The sequence below is a fragment of the Pseudophryne corroboree genome, chromosome 1 (genome assembly GCF_028390025.1).
Source record: "Pseudophryne corroboree isolate aPseCor3 chromosome 1, aPseCor3.hap2, whole genome shotgun sequence".
Lineage (NCBI taxonomy): Eukaryota > Metazoa > Chordata > Amphibia > Anura > Myobatrachidae > Pseudophryne > Pseudophryne corroboree.
In genome coordinates this window covers 410,963,189-410,984,588 of record NC_086444.1, presented here as the reverse complement: position 1 = coordinate 410,984,588, position 21,400 = coordinate 410,963,189, and positions in this window count along the sequence as shown.

Genomic DNA, 21,400 nt, shown 5'->3' with positions numbered 1-21,400 from the left:
TGGTAGGGAAAACGCAGGCATGCATTGGTGTGCGCAGGGTGGGTGCCTGGTGCGCACAGGCACCCCCTAATGTCTGGCACCCTGATCTCACATGCCTGATGCAGCGATCGCCGAGCATGCTGATTACTGTCCTCTCTGCGCTGCAGCCTGTCAGGACTGCATTACTGACCGGACACCTGGTTTAATCAAGGGTGCCACTGCCCCGGCTTTAAAACTCCCGTCTCCACCTCCATGTACAAAAACAACGTGATGTGATTACGTCATGCTGCTCACACGCCCACCCCTCTCCTTCTATGCTATGCCAACGCCAGCCACTGATGAGGAGCAGCATGCAGCCAGCGTTCCTCTTAGGAAGACAAATTCAATACTGGCATGCGGTCAGCAGCAGCATTAACACGACACTCATTTTTCCAGCAGCAGCAGTACTAGTCTGCGACTGTCAGTGTCAGTAAGTGACTGGCTTGTAAGTAAGCTGCTGCAGCTTGCAGAGGAAAGAGAGGGGAGCCAGACCAGGCTGAGGAGGAGCAGTGTAATTGCAGTGAGTGCCATCAGGGGTGTTTGTTTGGTGCACACCACAACATCTGACAATGTACCTGCTTTATTAGGATTGGTACAAGGGTGGATATTTTATATTGCATTGACCATCAATAGATGGTGCTAGACACGCCCAAAAGGCGGTGCTAGACACACCCCTCCGACGGTGCACCCCCTAATAAAATGTGCTGCGCACGCCTATGACCGGTCCCTCCTCATCTGCAAAACAAAGGTTACTATTCAAACTTTTTCGTAGTACCGAAACTGGATGGTTCTGTCAGACACATTCTGAACCTAAAATTGCTAAACCCCTTTCTGAAGGAGTTCAAGTTCAAAATGGAATCTCTAAGGGCAGTGATATCAAGTCTGGAGGAGGGGGAATTCATGGTATCCCTGGATTGCAATTTAGTTTTTTAAAATCTGATAATACCTTAGTCGGCCGACCGGCGCCTGAAGATTTTGTATTTACGCCCTAAAGGCATGCCCGCAGAACACCACCACAAAGTTATCTGGCAGCGTTTTCTCTCATACTGTTTGTTGCTAAGTAGCAGAATACAATAGTTAGGACCCATAATACATGCCCTGTTCACCATATAGTGGGGGTGATTCAGAGCTGATCGTAGTCTACGATCACAATCTTTGGCATGTGGGGTGATGCCCAGCACAGGGCTAGTCCGCCCGCATGTCAAGACCTAAGCCCCCTGCAGAGGTGCGATAGCATCCCAGGCAGCTACCCGCCATGTTTTGGGTTGCAGCAGCTGCATGTGACATGCACACAACACAATGGGATTCAGGGTGTGGAGCGATCAGCTCTGAATTAGGCCCAGTGTCATATAGTAAGTGAACTCAACATAGTGACCTCTTCCTGCGGCTCTCAGCTTGTTGCGAACAAATACATGCAACAACCCAGGACTCACCACGTGGAGGTGGCTGCAGCTCGAGTCCCACCCTCCTCCCACCCTGTTATAAGATGTTGAACAGATCAGGCAGGCAGCAGAGGCAGCGTGTTAAAGATGTTTCTATTTTTGGTTGTGCAGATTGCCGTCAACCGATGATATGGTATCTGGTTCCATTGGCACATTATGATACGTTTCTCCCCATTTAGGGCAAACAAATTGAATGTCGTCAAAAAGGCTCTGGTCTGTTGCAGGAATTGGCTCTTTGAAAGCTTCACTGTAGGACACAGGAATCTGTTGTTTTTCATCTGTGTCGTTGGAGCACCTGTGCGGTTTGACTGGGGATGCTGTTTTTCCAGTCTCTATGTTTTCCCAGATAACTGAATAGAAAAACCGGTGTTCCCGCACCTTGCCCTTTTCCCCGAGCCGGGCAGACCGGTACTTGCACAGGAGTTTGGATAAAAAATCCTTTGTTACAGGATCAGTAAGTCCCGAATATGTTGGTTCTTCCTGAAGGATCTTTCTTCTTTTCACTGCAGCATTCCCAGGGAAAGGGTGTTTTTGTAAGATGAGTTTATAAAGCATAACACCAAATGCAAACCAATCTCCAGCTGCACTGTATGACCTGCGAGTTATAATTTCAGGAGCCATGTAGCCAGGTGTCCCCACAAGTGTTCTGGATTTGGTTTCTCCATATGCATTCAATAGGGCCAGACCAAAGTCTGTGATCTTTACATGCCCGTCGGTGGTCAGCAAAACATTCATCAATTTGAGGTCTCTGTGTATTATACCTCTGGAATGCATGAACTGCATGCCACAGACCAGTTCTGCTGCGATAAATTTTATTGTGGGTAGGTTCAGCGTTACATTCTCTTTCATAAAACGGAACAGGTCCCCTCCGCCACCCAGTTCCATTACGCAGTAGAGATAGCTGGTTGTGTGCAAGACTGCATTTCCATGGGTCAGAAATTTACACTCGTGTGCCAGTTGCAGTACCCGACACTCAGACAAAATGTCCTAATTTTTTAGTTTTCCTCTTGTCTTTGAGGCTTTAATGAGTTCTCTCTTCTTTATGATCTTAACTGCCACTCTTTCCTTACGAATGGCATCTGTGGCGAGCATCACTTTGCCAAAACCTCCTGTTCCAAGTAGAGAGTGGAAAGTAAATGTTTCTACTGTTAAGGGGATAGTACTGTGGTGGTTGGTGGGCATAGTGATGCTCTCATCTGGAGTTTTCTGAACTGTTGGTATATCTGGTTGTCGTCTGCTGACTGCTGTTACAATTTGATTCTTTTTCTTTTTAAGAAAACCAGCAAGTCTGTCCCAATGTCTTTCTATGTTTGTTTTGCGTGCTTTCTTTCTGGTCATCTCTTTCTCTGGCAGTTTTATCTGACCTGGCCAATGGCTGCATCCTTCCCCTGGATCTTTAGCAATGTCCACATTTCTCCTGTGTCTCGCTTGCCATAATCTTTGACATCTGTTACATGATTTTAGGAACTGATCTCTATTCCTTTTCATAAATCCTGCCAATGTGTCCCAGCCTCTCTGCATACCTTCAACCAATGCATTTCTTCTCGCCTCTCTTTTTGCTGCCTGCTTTCCTTTGCTCTTCTTTAATATCTTTGCTTTCTTTCTCCTTTTAGATCCCATGTTAAGTCCGAAGACAAGAGTAGGGCTCTTAGAGAAAATAAACAAACTAGCAGTATCACAAGATGTCACTGCTGTTTGGGGTTTATGAAAACAGAGACTCAGGGGCTTCAGCAGCTGTATAAGTAGCTGCGTGATGTCAGCAGTTACTGTGACGTCATAACTGTGTCACAGTTGTGCAGCTGAGCTTAGACCTAAAGGTCACCTCTATTATGGCAGCTGATATATATGAAAATGTTATCCTTTTCAAATTCTAAACTTATTTTCACCAGTTCTGATGTCAACTATTAAAAAAACCTAAAATGTTTTCTTTAATTCTACAATATCACTGTTTTCCACCAGTCATATGAGGAATCATTTGCTTAATGTGGCTTATATCTCATGAATAGTCTAGCATTGCTGCATAATAAATTGTATTGTATTTCATGGTATACACATCCTCAGCCAGTTCAGTGATATCTTTTTTTACATACATGTTTAATATGTTCTTTGTGTCAAATTTAGCAATAAGTTTACCTACCAACATGATTCCAAGGTGTAGAATGTAAAGCTGATCTGCTGTTCCATGAGAAACAGGATGTGAGTTGTTACAAGCAATGTGAAAGTAATAACCTCTTTAAAATACATTTGGGTGTATTTAATGGGTGCACTATGATATACCGGCTCTTGGGATCCCGGCGCCAGGATCCCGACCACCGGATTGCCGGCAGTGGGGCTAGGGTAAAAGAGCACCCTTGCGGGCTCAGTGCACTCGCCACGCTGCTGGCACGGTTGTTAGTACGTGTGTTTTAGCCCCTGACCACCACATCGTTTTACATCAATTACTATAATTTTAAAATGATGACATTTTTTCTACATCGACCTTTACTTGTCAGTATTTCTGCTCACGTTGATGCCTTGCTGATGTCACCTAAGTTGTGCTTACTGTAGTTGACTTTCTCTGGGAGTGCAAACCATTTCTGCCTGATAAGTGTGGGGTCCTTACTTCATGCTCCTTTCAGTGTGTGTTAAGAAACCTCCTATTACAATAGACAGATTTGTCTTCTTCTGTGTAACTGTAACAATGTTCAAATCCACAAGTAACTATAAGATAAAAAAATCATCAAGATGTGCGAAGTATAGGCCTGATTCTGTTTTGGAAGTAAAGCAAAAATAAAGCAAGTAACTGAGCACCTGGGCGAAGCCATGTTGCAGTATGCGGGTCATTCCGAGTTGATCGCTCGCTAGCTATTTTTTGCAGAGCAGCGATCAGATAGTCGCCACCTCTAGGGGAGTGAATTTTCGCTTTGCAAGTGTGCGAACGCTTGTGCAGCCGAGCGGGACGAAAACGTTTTTTGCAATTTCTGAGTAGGTGTGAACTTACTCAGCCCTTGCGATCACTTCAGCCTGACTGGTCCCGGAATTGACGTCAGACACCCGCCCTGCAAACGCCTGGACATGCCTGCGTTTTCCCTACCACTCCCAGAAAACGGTCAGTTGACACCCATAGATGCAATCTTCCTGTCAATCTCCTTGCGATCGGTTGTGTGAATGGATTCTTCGCTAGAAGCATTGCACAGCAACGATGCTGTGTGTACCCGTACGACGCGCGTGTGCATTGCAGTGCATAGTCATGCACAGTTTTGCCGTTTTTCTAACTGATCGCTGCGCTGCGAAAATCGGCAGCGAGTGATCAACTCAGAAAGACCCCCTATATGAAGAAATTACATGTGCAGAGAGAATTAAATGTGGGTGGGGTGTGCCCAAACTGAAATCTAAGTTGCAGTGTAAAAATAAAGCTATGTAACATTTGTGGGCTACATGCAAAAGCAGCCAGTATTTACCCTGCCCCCCCCCCCCCAAAAAAAACACAAATAAATAAATATAAATATATATAAACATGTTTGCTCCTCTTGTATTGTAATATAATTTATTCCGAATGCAAAGTTACCTGCACTTTTCTCATACGTCCTAGAGAATGCTGGGGATGCTTCAAGAACCATGGGGTATAGACGGGATCCGCAGGAGACATGGGCAGACTCCATACTTGCCTACTCTCCCGGAATGGCCGGGAGGCTCCCGAAAATCGGGTGACCCTCCCGGCCCCCCGGAAGAGCAGGCAAGTCTCCCGATTCGCGGGGGTCCCCCCTGCCCGTCCGCCCACTTAGTGTGTAAAGTGGGCGGTCCGGGCAGTCGATGACGCGATTCTTGCTGAATCGCATCATCATAGCCACGCCCCCTGCAGTGTAATGCCGGTGATCGCGGCATTACAGAGCGGGGGCGTGGCTTAAATGAGGTGTCATTGTGACCCCGCCCTTGCTCCGCCCCCGTCCCGCCTCCGGCCCACCCCCTCCTCTTCGTCACAGTCTCCCCTGCCCGCCCTGTGAGCCGACCTGGCTGCTCTCCCGCAGAGAGCAGCCAGAATGTCGGTAACTATGGCACACTCAGAGGCGAATTGGCCATAGGGCTTATAGGGAAGATTCCCGGTGGGCCGACGCACCCACGGGGTCTGTTTCGTGTGAGGACATGTGGTCCTATTTATAGACATAATGAATAAGATGCAAAATAATTTGCATATATGAAAATTACTTTGCCACTTAGCCTGTGATTGCAGATGGTCTAGTGTGTGCTCTGTGTGCCTGCTTGGCTGACATATAAGATTGAGTGAATAGTGATTGGGATACAGTTGGTGTAATAAGTAAGAAAATATCTTTCTAAATAATTAGTTTCCTAAATTCTAAAGATGTATCATATAATGTGCTCATAATATTTAATTTTATTTCCTTTTAACTTCCCCCTTGATGCTAGACATGCCCACTATCTGGAAAGTCTTGGGGGGAGGGTGCTGCTACCATGGCCTATGGCTATACCTTACACCTCTGGTGCTGCCCAAATGGGGCCACTAGTACAAATTTTTCCAGGGCCGCTTTTTGTTCCCAATCCGCCCCTGGGCACACTATAAGACTTTGAATGGGTGTGAACTGGCTCCTCCCTCTATGCCCCTCCTCCAGACTCCAGTTAGATTCTGTGCCCAGTGAGTCTGGATGCACACTAAGGAGCTCTCCAGAGTTTCTCAGGAAAATACTTTATTAGGTTTGTTATTTTCAGGGAGACCTGCTGGCAACAGGCTCCCTGCATCGTGGGACTGAGGGGAGAGAAGCAGACCTAATTCTTAAGAGTTCAAGGGCTCTGCTTCTTAGGCTACTGGACACCATTAGCTCCAGAGGGTTCGATCACTTGGTACACCTAGCTGCTTGTTCCCGGAGCCCCCTCACAGAGCCAGAAGATTGAAGCCGGGTGAGTATGAGAAGAACGGAAGACTTCAGTGACGGCAGAAGACGCGTCTGAGGTACCGCGCAGCGGCCGCGCTGCGCGCCATGCTCCCACACAGATCACGGCACTGCAGGGTGCAGGGCGCAGGGGGGGGGGGGGGGCGCCCTGGGCAGCATGGGGGGACCTCAGACAGCACTGACATAGAAGTTAACATAACCCACACAGCTCTGAGCAGCGCCATTTTTTCTCTTCACAGAAGGCTGCAGAGACGCTGGCCGTGACCTCCACACTGTGCAAGTAACAGGGTGCAAAACGGGGGGGGTGGCACTGAAAATTTGGTGATTTATTTTATATGAAAAAAGCGCTAGCAGGTCTGGGCAGTCTTATTACTGGCCTCAGTACCGGGATAGACGCTGGGTGTGAGCTGGCAGAACTCTCTCTGTGTCTCTCTGGCAGGCTTTAGTGTGGGTCTGTCTCCTATAGCCCCAGTGTGGTTGTGTCGGTACGTGTGTGTGTGTGTCGACATGTCTGAGGCTGAATGCTCTTCCCAGGAGGAGGCTGGAGTGGGGACAGGCAATTCTGTGAGAGTGGCAGTGTCGGCACCGCCGACAGGTGACTGGGTGAATATGTTAAGTGTTTTAAACGCAAATGTGACTAAGTTAGCTAAGAGATTTGATAAATCTGAGTCTAAGAACCAGACATGGAGGAAATCCATGGAAGATGCTTTGTCACAGGCCCAGGCTCCTTCGGGGTCACAGAAACCGCCATATACCCAGATAGCAGATACAGATACCGACACGGACTCTGATTCCAGTGCAGTGGCGGAACAAGCAAGCGGTGGGCCCAGGTGCAACAAAATGCTTTGCCCCCACCCCCCCCCCCCCATCCCATCCATGTCCACCCCATGGGCAGTGCGCGCCGTAGGCGCGCGCAAAAATACATAGTGGCGTGGCTTCGTGGGGAAGGGGTGTGTCCACAAAATAATACCAATTCATAAAACGGTGCACAGTAGTCTCCATTCTTCAAATTACGCCGCACAGTAGCACCACTACACCAGGTAGAGACCCTTTTACTCCTTACAGCGAACAGATTCCCCTTTTTACACGTAACGGCAGACAGCGTGCACTTTTTACACATAACGGCAGACAGCGTGCCCTCGTTACACATAGCGGCAGACAGCATACACTTTTTACACAATGGCAGACAGCGTGCCCTCGTTACACATAGCGGCAGACAGCGTGCCCTCGTTACACATAGCGGCAGACAGCGTGCACTTTTTACACATTACGGCAGACAGCGTCCCCATTTTACACATTACGGCAGACAGCGTCCCCATTTTACACATTACGGCAGACACCATACACTTTTACACATAACGGCAGATAGCGTGCCCTTTTTACACATTACGGCAGGCAGATTCTACCTTTTTACACATAGCGGCAGGCAGATTCCCCATTTTTATACATAGCGGCAGGCAGATTCCCCATTTTTATACATAGCGGCAGGCAGATTCCCCATTTTTATACATAGCGGCAGGCAGATTCCCCATTTTTATACATAGCGGCAGGCAGATTCCCCATTTTTACACATTGTGGCAGGCAGATTCCCCATTTTTACATTGCGGCAGGCAGATTCCCCATTTTTACACATTGCGGCAGGCAGATTCCCCATTTTTACATTGCGGCAGGCAGATTCCCCATTTTTATACATAGCGGCAGGCAGATTACCCATTTTTACATTGCGGCAGGCAGATTCCCCATTTTTACATTGCGGCAGGCAGATTCCCCATTTTTACACATTGCGGCAGGCAGATTCCCCATTTTTACATTGCGGCAGGCAGATTCCCCATTTTTACACATTGCGGCAGGCAGATTCCCCATTTTTACATTGCGGCAGGCAGATTCCCCATTTTTACATTGCGGCATGCAGATTCCCCATTTTTATACATAGCGGCAGGCAGTCCCCCCTTTTTACACATTGCGGCAGGCAGTCCCAACAAATAAAAAAAGAAAGAGACAGAAAGAAAGAAAGAAAGAAAGAAAGAAAGAAAGAAAGAAAGAAAGAAAGAAAGAAAGAAAGAAAGAAAGAAAGAATTATACTTACCCTCTCTGTTGGCTCAGGCTCCTCGGTGCAGCTTCCCGAGCAGTAAAGAAGGAGGAGGGAGGTGAAGGAGGGAGCCGCAGCAGCGCTGTGTTACTGGTGGAGGCGCTGCTGCTGCTGCCCCTCTGCTTCCCTATAGGCTGTTCTCAGAGACAGCCTATAGTGAAGCAGAGGAGCAGCAGCAGCAGTGCCTCCACCAGTAACAAAGCGCTGCTGCGGCTCTCTCCTTCACTGAGAGACTGTGACCTGTTTGTATATGAGGGAGGGAGGGAGGGACGGACCCTCCTCCCTCCTTCGTGTGCGGGTGGCCAGAATCGTTCCTTATGACGGACGGGTCACGGGAGCGCTGGTGTGCGGCTGCGGCATGACATACAATGAGTCATTGTGACCAGTGGCGTAACTAGAAATTTTTCTCCCCCAAGCCAAAAAATCCTTCGGCGCCCCCCCCCCCCCCCCCCATACACCCCGTAATTGGCACTAGCAAAGATAGAAAAATGCGTGCGCCGCATTGCCCGTTATACATTATGCTACACACTGCAATGCCCCTGATACATTATAGCACATACAATGTCTGTGACACGGTATGACACACACCACAATGATCCTGAGACATTATACCACATACCACAATGCCCGTGATATAGTATACCATACACCGTAATGCCTGTGACACATTATGACACACACCGCAATGTCCGTGATACATTATGCCACACACCGTAATGCCCATTACACATTAAGTTCTACAGTAAGGCTTCTAATTACTTTTCAATTACCTGCTTGTTGCCAGAGGTTTCATGCTCTTGGTTCCATGCACGGTGCCAGGATGTCATGCTCGTTGCCAGGGGTTTCATGCACTGGGTGTCATGCTCGTTGCTAGTGGGTAGTGCTTGTTGCTAGGGCCGTGCTCCCAGTGCCACATATGCTCCCAGTGCCAGATATTCCCCCACAGTGCCAGGTATATGCCCCCAGTGCCAGGTATATGCCCCTAGTGCCAGATATTCCCCCCCCAGTGCCTGCTTCCCCCCCAGTGCCAGGTATATGTTCCCAGTGCCGGGTATATGCCCCCCAGTGCCGGGTATATGCCCCCCCAGTGCCAGATATTCTCCCACAGTGCCAGATATTCCCCCCCAGTGCCAGGTATATGCCCCCAGTGCCAGGTATATGCCCCCAGTGCCAGGTACATGCCCCCCCAGTGCCAGTTATATGCTCCCAGTGCCAGGTATATGCCCTCAGTGCCAGATATTCCCCCTCAGTGCCTGCTTCCCCCCCCAGTGCCAGGTATATGCCCCCAGTGCCGGGTATATGCCCCCAGTGCCGGGTATATGCCCCCCCAATACCGGGTATATGCCCCCAGTGCCAGATATTCCCCCCCAGTGCCTGCTTCCCCCCCAGTGCCAGGTATATGCCTCCAGTGCTGGGTATATGCCTCCCCCCCAGTGCCAGGTATATGCCCCCCCCAGTGCCAGGTATATGCCCCCAGTGCCAGGTACATGCCCCCAGTGCCGGGTATATGCCCCCCCAGTGCCAGGTACATGCCCTCAGTGCCGGGTATATGCCCCGCCAGTGCCAGGTATATGTCCCCAGTGCCAGGTATATGTCCCCAGTGCCAGATCTGTCCCCCCAGTGCCTGCTCCCCCGGCCCCCCCTCCCCCCTCTATGTGTTGGAGGGACACGAGCGCATCGCGCCGCGCGCGTCTCTCCTGTGTCCCTCCTGGCTCTCCCCCGGCCGGTCTAAGGAAGCATGTGCCGTTCATGAGCCAATCAGAGCTCACGAACGGCACATGCTTCCTTAGATCGGCCGGGGGGAGAGCCAGGAGGGACACAGGAGAGACGCGCGATGCGCTCGTGTCCCTCCAACACATAGGGGGGGGGGGGCCAGGGGAGCAGGCACCACAGCAGGGAGGGAGAGGAGACCGCAGATTGACATGCGGACGTTCGTCCGCATGTTAATCTGTTCTAAATGCCGGCCGGCGGCTTTGGGCCCTTTAGTGCGGCGGGGCCCCAGTGCACTGCACTGCCTGCCCCGCCAGTAGTTCCGCCCCTGTTCCAGTGTCGACTATAGTGATCCAGGTTACATCCAAAACTGGCTAAGAGTATTCAGTACATGATTTTGGCAATAAAAGATGTTTTACATATCACTGAGGACCCCGCTGTTCCTGATACTAGGGTCTGTATGTATAAAGGGAAGAAACCTGAGGTAACGTTTCCTCCCTCTCATGAGCTGAACGCACTTTTTGAAAAAGCTTGGGAAAATCCTGAGAAAAGGATACATGTTCCCAAAAGAATTCCAGTGGCATATCTGTTCCATTCTGGGGACAGGGAAAGATGGGAGTCAATCCCCACGGTAGACAAAGCTTTATCGCGTCTATCCAAAAAGGTGGCGCTTCCGTCTCCTGACATGGCAGCGCTAAAGGATCCTGTGTATCGTAAGCAGGAAGATACACTGAAATCTATTTATTTCACTACGGGGTCGCTACTCAGGCCTGCCGTTGGTGCGGCATGGGTGAGTAGCGCTATTGAACGGTGGGCAGATAACTTTTCATCTGAGGTAGATTCCCTAGACAGAGAGAGTGTGCTTTTGACTCTGGGTCCCATCAGGGACGCTGCAGCATATTTAAAAGAAGCTGTAAGGGATATTGGCCTTTTGGGATCAAGGGCCAATGCCATGTCAGAGAGCGTTGTGGATTCATCAATGGAATGCTGATGCTGACTCTAAGAAGGCGATGGAGTCTCTACCGTTTAACGGTAGGGTATTGTTTGGCGACGGTCTCACTGACCTGGTGTCTACAGCTACCGCGGGTAAGTCGTAATTTTTACCTTATGGTCCAGCACAACAGAAGAAAATGCCCCACTATCAGATGCAGTCCTTTCGGCCCAATAAATTCAAAAAAGGACGAGGGTCCTCCTTCCTGGCTGCGAGAGGAAGGGGAAAGAGGTCGCAGGCGGTGGCAAGTTCCCAAGAGCAGAAGTCCTCTTCGGCTTCTACCAAATCCACCGCATGACGCTGGGGCTCTGTTGCGGGAGTCCGCACCTGTGGGGGCACGACTCAAACTCTTCAGTCAGGTCTGGGTGCACTCGGACCTGGATCCGTGGATAGTAGACTTAGTAACCCAGGGGTACAAGTTAGAGTTTCAAGACGTGCCCCCTCACCAATTTTTCAAATCGGCCTTGCCAGCTTCTCTTCCAGAAAGGCAGATAGTAAGCGCTGTGATTCTAAAGTTGTGTCAAAATCAACTGATTGTTACGGTGCCCCCGTCTCAACAGGGGGAAGGGTTTTATTCGAGCCTGTTCGTGGTCCCGAAGCCGGATGGCTCAGTCAGACCGATTCTAAACCTAAAATCCCTCAATGTCTTTCTGAAAAGATTCAAGTTCAAGATGGAGTCTCTACAAGCAGTGATCTCCAGTCTGGAGGAGGGGGATTTTATGGTGTCAGTCGACATAAAAGATGCCTACTTACATGTCCCCATATATCCTCCGCACCAGGCTTACCTGAGATTTGCTGTGCAGGATTGTCATTACGGTCCACAGCTCCGAGGATTTTCACCAAAGTAATGGCGGAGATGATGGTTCTCCTGCGCAAGCCTGAGGTTACCTTTCCGTCCTCATTTGAGCTAAGCGAATTGTGCGAAAAGGCTTGGGAGTCTCCGAATAGGAGACTACATGTCCCCAAAAGGATTCTTATGGCGTATCCTTTTCCACAGAAGGATAGGATAAGATGGGAATCTTCGCCTAAAGTAGACAAGGCGCTGACACGCTTATCCAAGAAGGTGGCGCTGCCTTCTCCGGATACTGCTTCCCTCAAGTATCCTGCTGATCGCAAGCAGGAAATTACCATGAAGCACATTTACACACATTCAGGAACTATCGTTAGACCGGCCATGGCGTCGGCCTGGGTTTGTAGTGTTATCGTGGCATGGGCAGACTCCTTATCTGCGGAGATTGACACCTTAGATAGGGATACCATTCTGATGACCATTGAGCATATCAGAGATGCTGCCTTGTATATGAGGGATGCTCAGAGAGACATTTGTTTACTAAGCTCCAGAATAAACGCTATGTCTATTTCTGCTAGGCGACTCTTGTGGACCCGACAGTGGACGGGAGACGCCGACTCAAAGCGGCATATGGAGTCATTGCCTTATAAGGGGGAGGAGTTGTTTGGAGAAGGCCTCTCGGACTTTGTCTCTACTGCTACGGCCGGTAAATCGAATTTTTTACCTTATGTTCCCCCGCAGCATGCTAAGAAGGTACCGCATTATCAAATGCAGTCCTTTCGTTCCAATAAAAGCAAGAAGGTACGAGGATCGTCCTTTGTTGCCAGAGGAAAAGGCAAGGGAAAAAAGCTGCAATCAGCTAGCTCCCAAGAGCAGAAGTCCTCCCCTACTTCCGCAAAGTCCACCGCATGACGCTGGGGCTTTCCGGGGGGGTCGGATCCCAGTGACGTGCAGTGAGGTCACTGGTTGGGGAGGCACTGGCAGCTAACAAGCCCCCCCCCCCCCCCCCCCCCGAGAAAAAAAAAAAAGTGTGGACCCCCGATACATCAATAAAACCAGCACTAGGCAGAACCAGCCAGGGGGAGTAATGCCATAGCAGGGGAGACACTCAGTGTGGCGTCCCCCTGCCATAACATTAATCATCCCCCCAGCCAGTCAGCCCAGGGTTGGAATTCCTCGGAAGGTGGGAACCCCAAAAAATAAAAATGGGGTCCCCCCTCCCGAGCAATAACCAGCACTGGGCTGATAGCCCAGTGCTATGCCCCGCACCCCTGGTGGAGGTGGGTGCGGGGTTCATTGTGTGTTAATATTGTTCTTTACAGGTGGCCTACAGGTCCCAGCAAGCCTGCCCCAGCATGCTGGCACTTGGAGAACCACAAGTGCCAGCATGCCCGGACATAAAGGGCCCGCTGGCACCTGTAGTCCACCTGCAAAGAATAGTAATATTGTTCTTTACAGGTGGCCTACAGGTCCCAGCAAGCCTGCCCCAGCATGCTGGCACTTGGAGAACCACAAGTGCCAGCATGCCCGGACATAAAGGGCCCGCTGGCACCTGTAGTCCACCTGTAAAGAAAATATTAAAATAAAACACCACACGGTCTTAAAAATAAGTTTTATTAAACTGGATCTTCACCTGGGGGCGGCGGCCTTTAAGCTCTTTTGCGTGGCCGCCGCCTTCCCAGGGCTTCCTGCGTCTTCACCTTGGGGGGCGTCACCTCCCCAGGGCTTCCAGCGTCTTCACCTGGTGGGCGGCGGCTGCTAAGTTCTTTTGCATAGCCGCCGCCCATCCAGGACTTCCGGCGTCTTCTTTCTTCAGGAGCTCTTCACAGCTCCTCTTCCGCCGTCGGACTGACGCTCCTCTGCCTCGCGCTGACTTATATAAGTCAGCCGGTGGGGGCGGGGCAATGACGCGGCGAGCCGTGATTGGCTCGCGGCGGCCATCTTGAATTTCAGAAATTACGCTGAGGCGCCATTTTTGAAACTGGTACCGCTCCGCTGCCAAACTCTGCAGGCTAAAGGTAAACGTCCGCCGCCCGCACCGCCGCCGCCCGCACCACCGCCGCATCCAGCCGCCCGCACCTCCTCCGCCAGCGTCGCCCACACAGTGATTGACAGCGGATCCAGTGACGGATCCGCTGGCCAATCACTGTGGCTTCACTGACAGGGACGTGCTTTCATAGGTTGAAAGCACGTCCCTGTCTGAAAGCGACACCTCTAATGGTGCCGCTTTCCCATATATTTTCAATGGGCTTTTACTGCCCATGGCTAGTCCCCGCCCGTGCCCGCCCCCCGCTCCCATACCTTTCCCCAGAGACAACGGGAGGCACCACGATCGGTGCCTCCCAAACACATAAGGAGGGGAGCAATGATAACAATAATATTAAGAGGATACATATGACACAGAATATGTGTCATATGCATCTTCTTTGTATTATCTTAATCATTAATGACAGGGGAGGCACTGCCTCCCCTGACTGCACGTCCCTGGTCGGATCAAGTGGGGGCACGTCTCCGTCTTTTCAGCCACGTCTGGGTTCTCTCACAGGTGGATCCCTGGGCAATAGAAATTGTTTCCCAGGGATACAGACTGGAATTCGAAGACATGCCTCCTCGCCGGTTTTTCAAATCGGCTCTGCCGGCTTCCCCGTCAAAAAGGGAGCTGGTGTTGGCTGCAATTCACAAATTGTACATTCAACAGGTGATAGTAGAAGTTCCTCATCTCCAGCAAGGAGAGGGTTATTATTCATCCCTGTTTGTGGTACCGAAACCGGACGGTTCGGTCAGACCCATTTAAATCTGAAATCCCTGAACCTGTACTTGAAGAGGTTCAAGTTCAAAATGGAATCGCTCAGAGCAGTCATCGCCAGCCTGGAGGGAGGGGATTGGATGGTGTCCCTGGACATAAAGGATGCGTACCTTCATGTTCCGATTTTCCCTCCTCACCAGGTGTTTCTGAAATTTGCAGTACAGGACTGTCACTACCAATTTCAGACGTTGCCGTTTGGTCTTTCCACGGCCCTGAGAATTTTCACCAAGGTAATGGCGGAAATGATGGTGCTCCTGTGCAGGCAGGGCGTCACAATTATCCCGTACTTGGACGATCTCCTCATGAAGGCGAGATCTCGGGAGAAGTTGCTGGACAGCGTGTCTCTGTCCGTGAAGACGTTGCAGAGGCACGGCTGGATTCTCAATTTACCGAAATCCCAGCTAGTCCCTGCACCGCGTCTGACCTTTTTGGGCCTGATTCTAGACACAGACCAAAAAAGAGCTTTTCTTCCAGTGGAGAAGGCTCAGGAGCTCGTAACTCTGGTCAGGAACCTATTGAAGCCAAAAAAAAGGTTTCAGTGCATCATTGCACAAGGGTTCTGGGGAAGATGGTGGCTTCATACGAGGCCATTCCCTTCGGCAGGTTCCATGCAAGGACCTTTTAATGGGACCTATTGGACAAATGGTCCGGGTCCCATCTACACATGCAAAAACGGATCACCCTGTCTCCCAGGGCCAGGGTGTCTCTCCTGTGGAAACATTATCACCGTATATGGCGAAAATATGTTTCTTGGTGTGAAGCCAGAGCTGCTCCTACGGAGGAGTTCCAGTTGGGCCGTCTGCTTCACTTCCTTCAAACGGGAGTGAATTTGGGCCTAAACTTATGGTCCATAAAGGTTAAAATTTCGGCCTTATCCATTTTCTTTCAAAGAGAATTGGCTTCTCTTTCTGAAGTACAGACTTTTGTGAAGGGCGTGCTGCATATTCAGCCTCCCTTTGTACCTCCGGTGGCGCCTTGGGACCTTAACGTGGTATTAAGTTTCCTTAAGTCACCTTGGTTTGAACCACTCAAAACAGTGGAGTTGAAATACCTCACTTGGAAAGTGGTCATGTTGTACGAAGCAACCTATTGTTGTGCCTGTGGCTAAATGGGACTTGGAGGATTCCGAGTCCCTGGATGTGGTCAGGGCTTTGAAGATTTATGTGACCAGAACAGCTAGGATCAGGAAGACTGAAGCTCTGTTTGTTCTGTATGCGGCCAACAAGGTTGGCGATCCTGCTTCAAAGCAGACTATTGCTCGCTGGATCTGTAACAAGATTCAGCAGGCGCATTCTTCGGCAGGATTGCCATTGCCTAAATCGATTAAGGCCCATTCCACTAGGAAGGTGGGCTCTTCTTGGGCGGCTGCCCGAGGGGTCTCGGCACTACAACTGTGCCGAGCTGCTACTTGGTCGGGGTCAAACACCTTTGCAAAGTTCTATAAGTTTGATACCCTGGCTGAGGAGGACCTCCTGTTTGCTCAATCGGTGCTGCAGAGTCATCTGCACTCTCCCGCCCGTTTGGGAGCTTTGGTATAATCCCCATGGTCCTTACGGAGTCCCCAGCATCCTCTAGGACGTTAGAGAAAATACGATTTTACTTACGGGTAAATCTATTTCTCGTAGTCCGTAGAGGATGCTGGGCGCCCGTCCCAAGTGTGGACTTCTTCTGCAAGACTTGTATATAGTTATTGCTTACATAAGGGTTATGTTATAGTTTATCGGGTTTGAACCGAGGCTATGTTATTGTTCATACTGTTAACTGGGTAGTTTATCACAAGTTATACGGTGTGATTGGTGTGGCTGGTATGAATCTTGCCCTTAGATTTACAAAAATCCTTTCCTCGTACTGTTCATCTCCTCTGGGCACAGTTTCTCTAACTGAGGTCTTGAGGAGGGACATAGAGGGAGGAGCCAGTGCACACCCAGAATCCAAAGCTTTCTTAAAGTGCCCTATCTCCTGCGGAGCCCGTCTATTCCCCATGGTCCTTACGGAGTCCCCAGCATCCTCTACGGACTACGAGAAATAGATTTACCGGTAAGTAAAATCCTATTATTCAGTTCATCAGTGCTGCTTAATGACACCACAGTTGCCAGTCTTCCCTGATATAGAAGGGAGAGAACATTGGACTGTGTGTAAGATGAAGCCTTTCATCACCCTCCTTTTAACCTCATTCACCATATGTTTTTCTGCCTTATCCCTCTGTATACTGCAGAACTGACCTCCCATCCTGAAATGTAACCTGTACTTGTGGTTGCTGCATGTACACAGGGCCGTAGACAGCCTGCCACAGTCCCTGTAATGCAGGGGTGTGACCTAATCACAGAGGTGTGGCCATGCCCCCTTTTAACCAGGACAAAAGTATTGTTTTTGCACTGCAGAGAGGTGCCGACCTGCACAGCCTGCGCCGTTCGTTCCTCAGCCAGTAACAGATTCAGGAGGGGGTGTGATCAGTGCCATTGCTAACCCCCCTTCCCTGCAGTAATAAGAGACTGCTTTATTTGGCTGCAGCAGCATCTCTGGACCCACTGCAGTGTGTGCTGGGCTGTGAAGAAAGGCTGCAGTGCGCCACTGCATCTACAGTCCGATACAGCTAGTTTTTTTTATAATAGCCTGAAATTTCTAGCCTGCAGATTTAAAGCAACATTAATTTAAATGGGAGAAACCAACCTGGATTTGTCTCTTAAATTTCTCTTACGTCCTAGAGGATGCTGGGGTCTACATTAGTACCATGGGGTATAGACGGGTCCACCAGGAGCCATTGGCACTTTAAGAGTTTGAGAGTGTGGGCTAGCTCCTCCCTCTATGCCCCTCCTACCAGACTCAGTTTAGAAAATGTGCCTGGAGGAGCCGGTCACAGCTAGGGGAGCTCTACAGAGCTTCTTTAGTAAAAGTTTATTTTAGAGTTTATTATTTTACAGGGAGGCTGCTGGCAACAGCCTCCCTACTACGTGGGACTAAGGTGGGGAGTAGTGTCTGCCCTGCAGGGTCTGAGCCACTATCTCCGCTGACAGGACACTGAGCTCCTGAGGGGATCGATCGTTCCCCGCCACAGGGGATCGCTCACTCCAGCAGCATGCCGCCACTCCCTTACAGAGCCAGAAGATTGGTGGCGAGTGAGTGACCAAATCCCCTAGCAAGCGGGGGGCCGGTGTGCAGATGGTGGCAACAGGGTATGGAGCGCAGTACTAACTGCGCTCCGGGGATCAGCGGTACATAGTGCGGCGCTGTGAGGGGCGCCCTGAGCCAGCGCCTACACCCTACACTGGTCACACAGCCTGTCGGGGTCCCGGGATCTCAGCCAGAATAATTCCTCAGGCCAGTATAATCCTATGAAGAGAGGGAAGACAGCGCCATTTTGGGGGCGGAGCTTCCCAGAGCGGACCCAGCAGCGTTCAGCGCCATTTTCCTGCCTACACAACGCTGTCAGTGAAGAGCAAGTCCCTCCAGAACAACTCCAGCTATCTCTCACGGTACCAGGGGGTTGTAGAAGGGGGGGAGGCTTGTATACAGGCTGTGTAACCTATTAAGGTGCACAGTCAGCGCTGGTTGGGGTCTCCCTATACCTAAAAAAACGCTGTGTGTGGGTTGGTTCCATTCTTTGTGTCTCTCTTGCCATTCTTGGGGGTGAAACTCTGCCCTCGTGTGTGTGTGTGTGTGTGTGTGTGTGTGTGTGTGTGTGGTGTGTCTGTGGTCTCCATTAAGCTGTGTCCAGGGACTCTGTGTCATATGCTGCAGAGGATATGTCCTCTCAGGATGATCCCATTCCATGTAATCAGGATTGCACTGTTTTAGCACAGATACCAGCAAGGGAGCCTGAGCGGTTATCCTCTATCAAATCTATGATTTCTCAGATTTCTACTAGGGTTGCACAAAATGATTCTGCAACTCAGGCTTTACAGAGTTCTATGGCAGTCTGGCCCAGTTCTGTTACCTCAGGGCCCCCCGCTGTATATTCCCAAAAACGTGCTCTTGCGCAAATTATGCAAGATGACATGGATACCGATTCTGACACTGAGGACAGTGATGGGGATGTGTTGAGAGGGGCAGCATCTCTTGCAAAAGGGGTGCAGTTGATGATAGAGGCCATTAGGGATGTGTTGAATATTTCTGATACAACACCTGTGCAGGTTGAGGAGGCTTACTTTACCGAAAATAAGAAAGCCTCGCTAACCTTCCCTGCATCAAAAGAATTAAATGCTATTTTTGAAAAAGCATGAGAAAACCCTGAGAAAAAATTCCATATCCCTAAAAGGGTCCTGGTGGTGTTTCATTTCCGTGTGGAGGATAGAAAAAGATGGGAAAACCCGCCCATTGTTGACGTATCTGTATCCAGACTCTAAAAAAAGGGGGTTTTACCTGTTCTAGGATCCACCGCCTTGAAAGAGCTGGCTGATCGTAAAAATTGATAATACGCTCAAATCCATGTACACGGCTTCAGGGGTTATATTACGTCCCACTGTTGCCAGTGCTTGGATTGCCAAAGCTATAGTAAAGTGGCCAGACACATTACTTGAAGATTTGGATACTATGGATAAATCTTATGTTGAATTGTTTTTGCATGACATTCAAGATTCGGCAGGATTTCTGGTTAGAATCCATGAAAGGCCTGGGTTCCATGGCTGCAGGAATTTCTTCCATGTCTGTCTCAGCTCGTCGAGGACTGTGGCTGCAGCAGTGGTCTGCCGACGCGGAATCCAAGAGAATTGTGGAGACCCTACCCTACACAGGTCAGGCTCTCTTTGGGGAAGCGTTAGATGCGTAGATCTCCACGGCTACAGCGGGTAAGTCACCTATTCTCCCCTCAGCTGCACCTGCTACGAAGAAACCCTTTTCTTCAACTGCATCATAGACCTTTTGGGCTGCCAAGCCACGAAAGGCCAGACCGTCCAACACCTTCTTTAGGGGAGGCCGGCCCAAATCCAAGAAACCGGCTGCGACCGGTTCCCAGGAACAGAAACCTGCTTCAGGTATGCCGAAGTCCTCCACATGACGGTGGACTGCACGCCCCGGAGGTGGGGCTGGTGGGAGCGAGACTCAGGCTTTTCTGTCACTTCTGGGTGTCGTCCGGCCTGTACCCTGGGTGCAAGATATCGTGTCCCAGGGGTACAGGCTGGAATTTAAAGATCTCCCTCCTCACCGATTCTTCAAATCAGGCTTGCCAGCTTTGCTGGCAGACAGGGCTGTTCTGCAGGCAGCCGTCCAGAAGTCAGGTTATTGTACCGGTCCCATAGGTGTGCGCAGGGTGGGTGCCTGGTGCGCACAGGCACCCCCTAATGTCTGGCACCCTGATCTCACATGCCTGATGCAGCGATCGCCGAGCATGCTGATTACTGTCCCCTCTGCGCTGCAGCCTGTCAGGACTGCATTACTGACCGGACACCTGGGTTAATCAAGGGTGCCACTGCCCCGGCTTTAAAACTCCCATCTCCACCTCCATGTACAAAAACAACGTGATGTGATTACGTCATGCTGCTCACACGCCCACCCCTCTCCTTCTATGCTATGCCAACGCCAGCCACTGATGAGGAGCAGCATGCAGCCAGCGTTCCTCTTAGGAAGACAAATTCAATACTGGCATGCGGTCAGCAGCAGCATTAACACGGCACTCATTTTTCCAGCAGCAGTACTAGTCTGCGACTGTCAGTGTCAGTAAGTGACTGGCTTGTAAGTAAGCTGCTGCAGCTTGCAGAGGAAAGAGAGGGGAGCCAGACCAGGCTGAGGAGTTGCATTTGTAATTGCAGTGAGTGCCATCAGGGGTGTTTGTTTGGTGCACACCACAACATCTGACAATGTACCTGCTTTATTAGGATTGGTACAAGGGTGGATATTTTATATTGCATTGACCATCAATAGATGGTGCTAGACACGCCCAAAAGGCGGTGCTAGACACACCCCTCCGACGGTGCACCCCCTAATAAAATGTGCTGCGCACGCCTATGCAGGCATGTCCAGGCGTTTGCAGGGCGGGTGTCTGACGTCAATTCCGGGACCAGTCAGGCTGAAGTGATCGCAAGGGCTGAGTAAGTTCACACCTACTCAGAAATTGCAAAAAACTTTTTCGTCCCGCTCGGCTGCACAAGCGTTCGCACACTTGCAAAGCGAAAATTCACTCCCCTAGAGGTGGCGACTATCTGATCGCTGCTCTGCAAAAAATAGCTAGCGAGCGATCAACTCGGAATGACCCGCATACTGCAACATGGCTTCGCCCAGGTGCTCAGTTACTTGCTTTATTTTTGCTTTACTTCCAAAACAGAATCAGGCCTATACTTCGCACATCTTGATGATTTTTTTATCTTATAGTTACTTGTGGATTTGAACATTTTTACAGTTACACAGAAGAAGACAAATCTGTCTATTGTAATAGGAGGTTTCTTAACACACACTGAAAGGAGCATGAAGTAAGGACCCCACACTTATCAGGCAGAAATGGTTTGCACTCCCAGAGAAAGTCAACTACAGTAAGCACAACTTAGGTGACATCAGCAAGGCATCAACGTGAGCAGAAATACTGACAAGTAAAGGTCGATGTAGAAAAAATGTCATCATTTTAAAATTATAGTAATTGATGTAAAACGATGTGGTGGTCAGGGGCTAAAACACACGTACTAACAACCGTGCCAGCAGCGTGGCGAGTGCACTGAGCCCGCAAGGGTGCTCTTTTACCC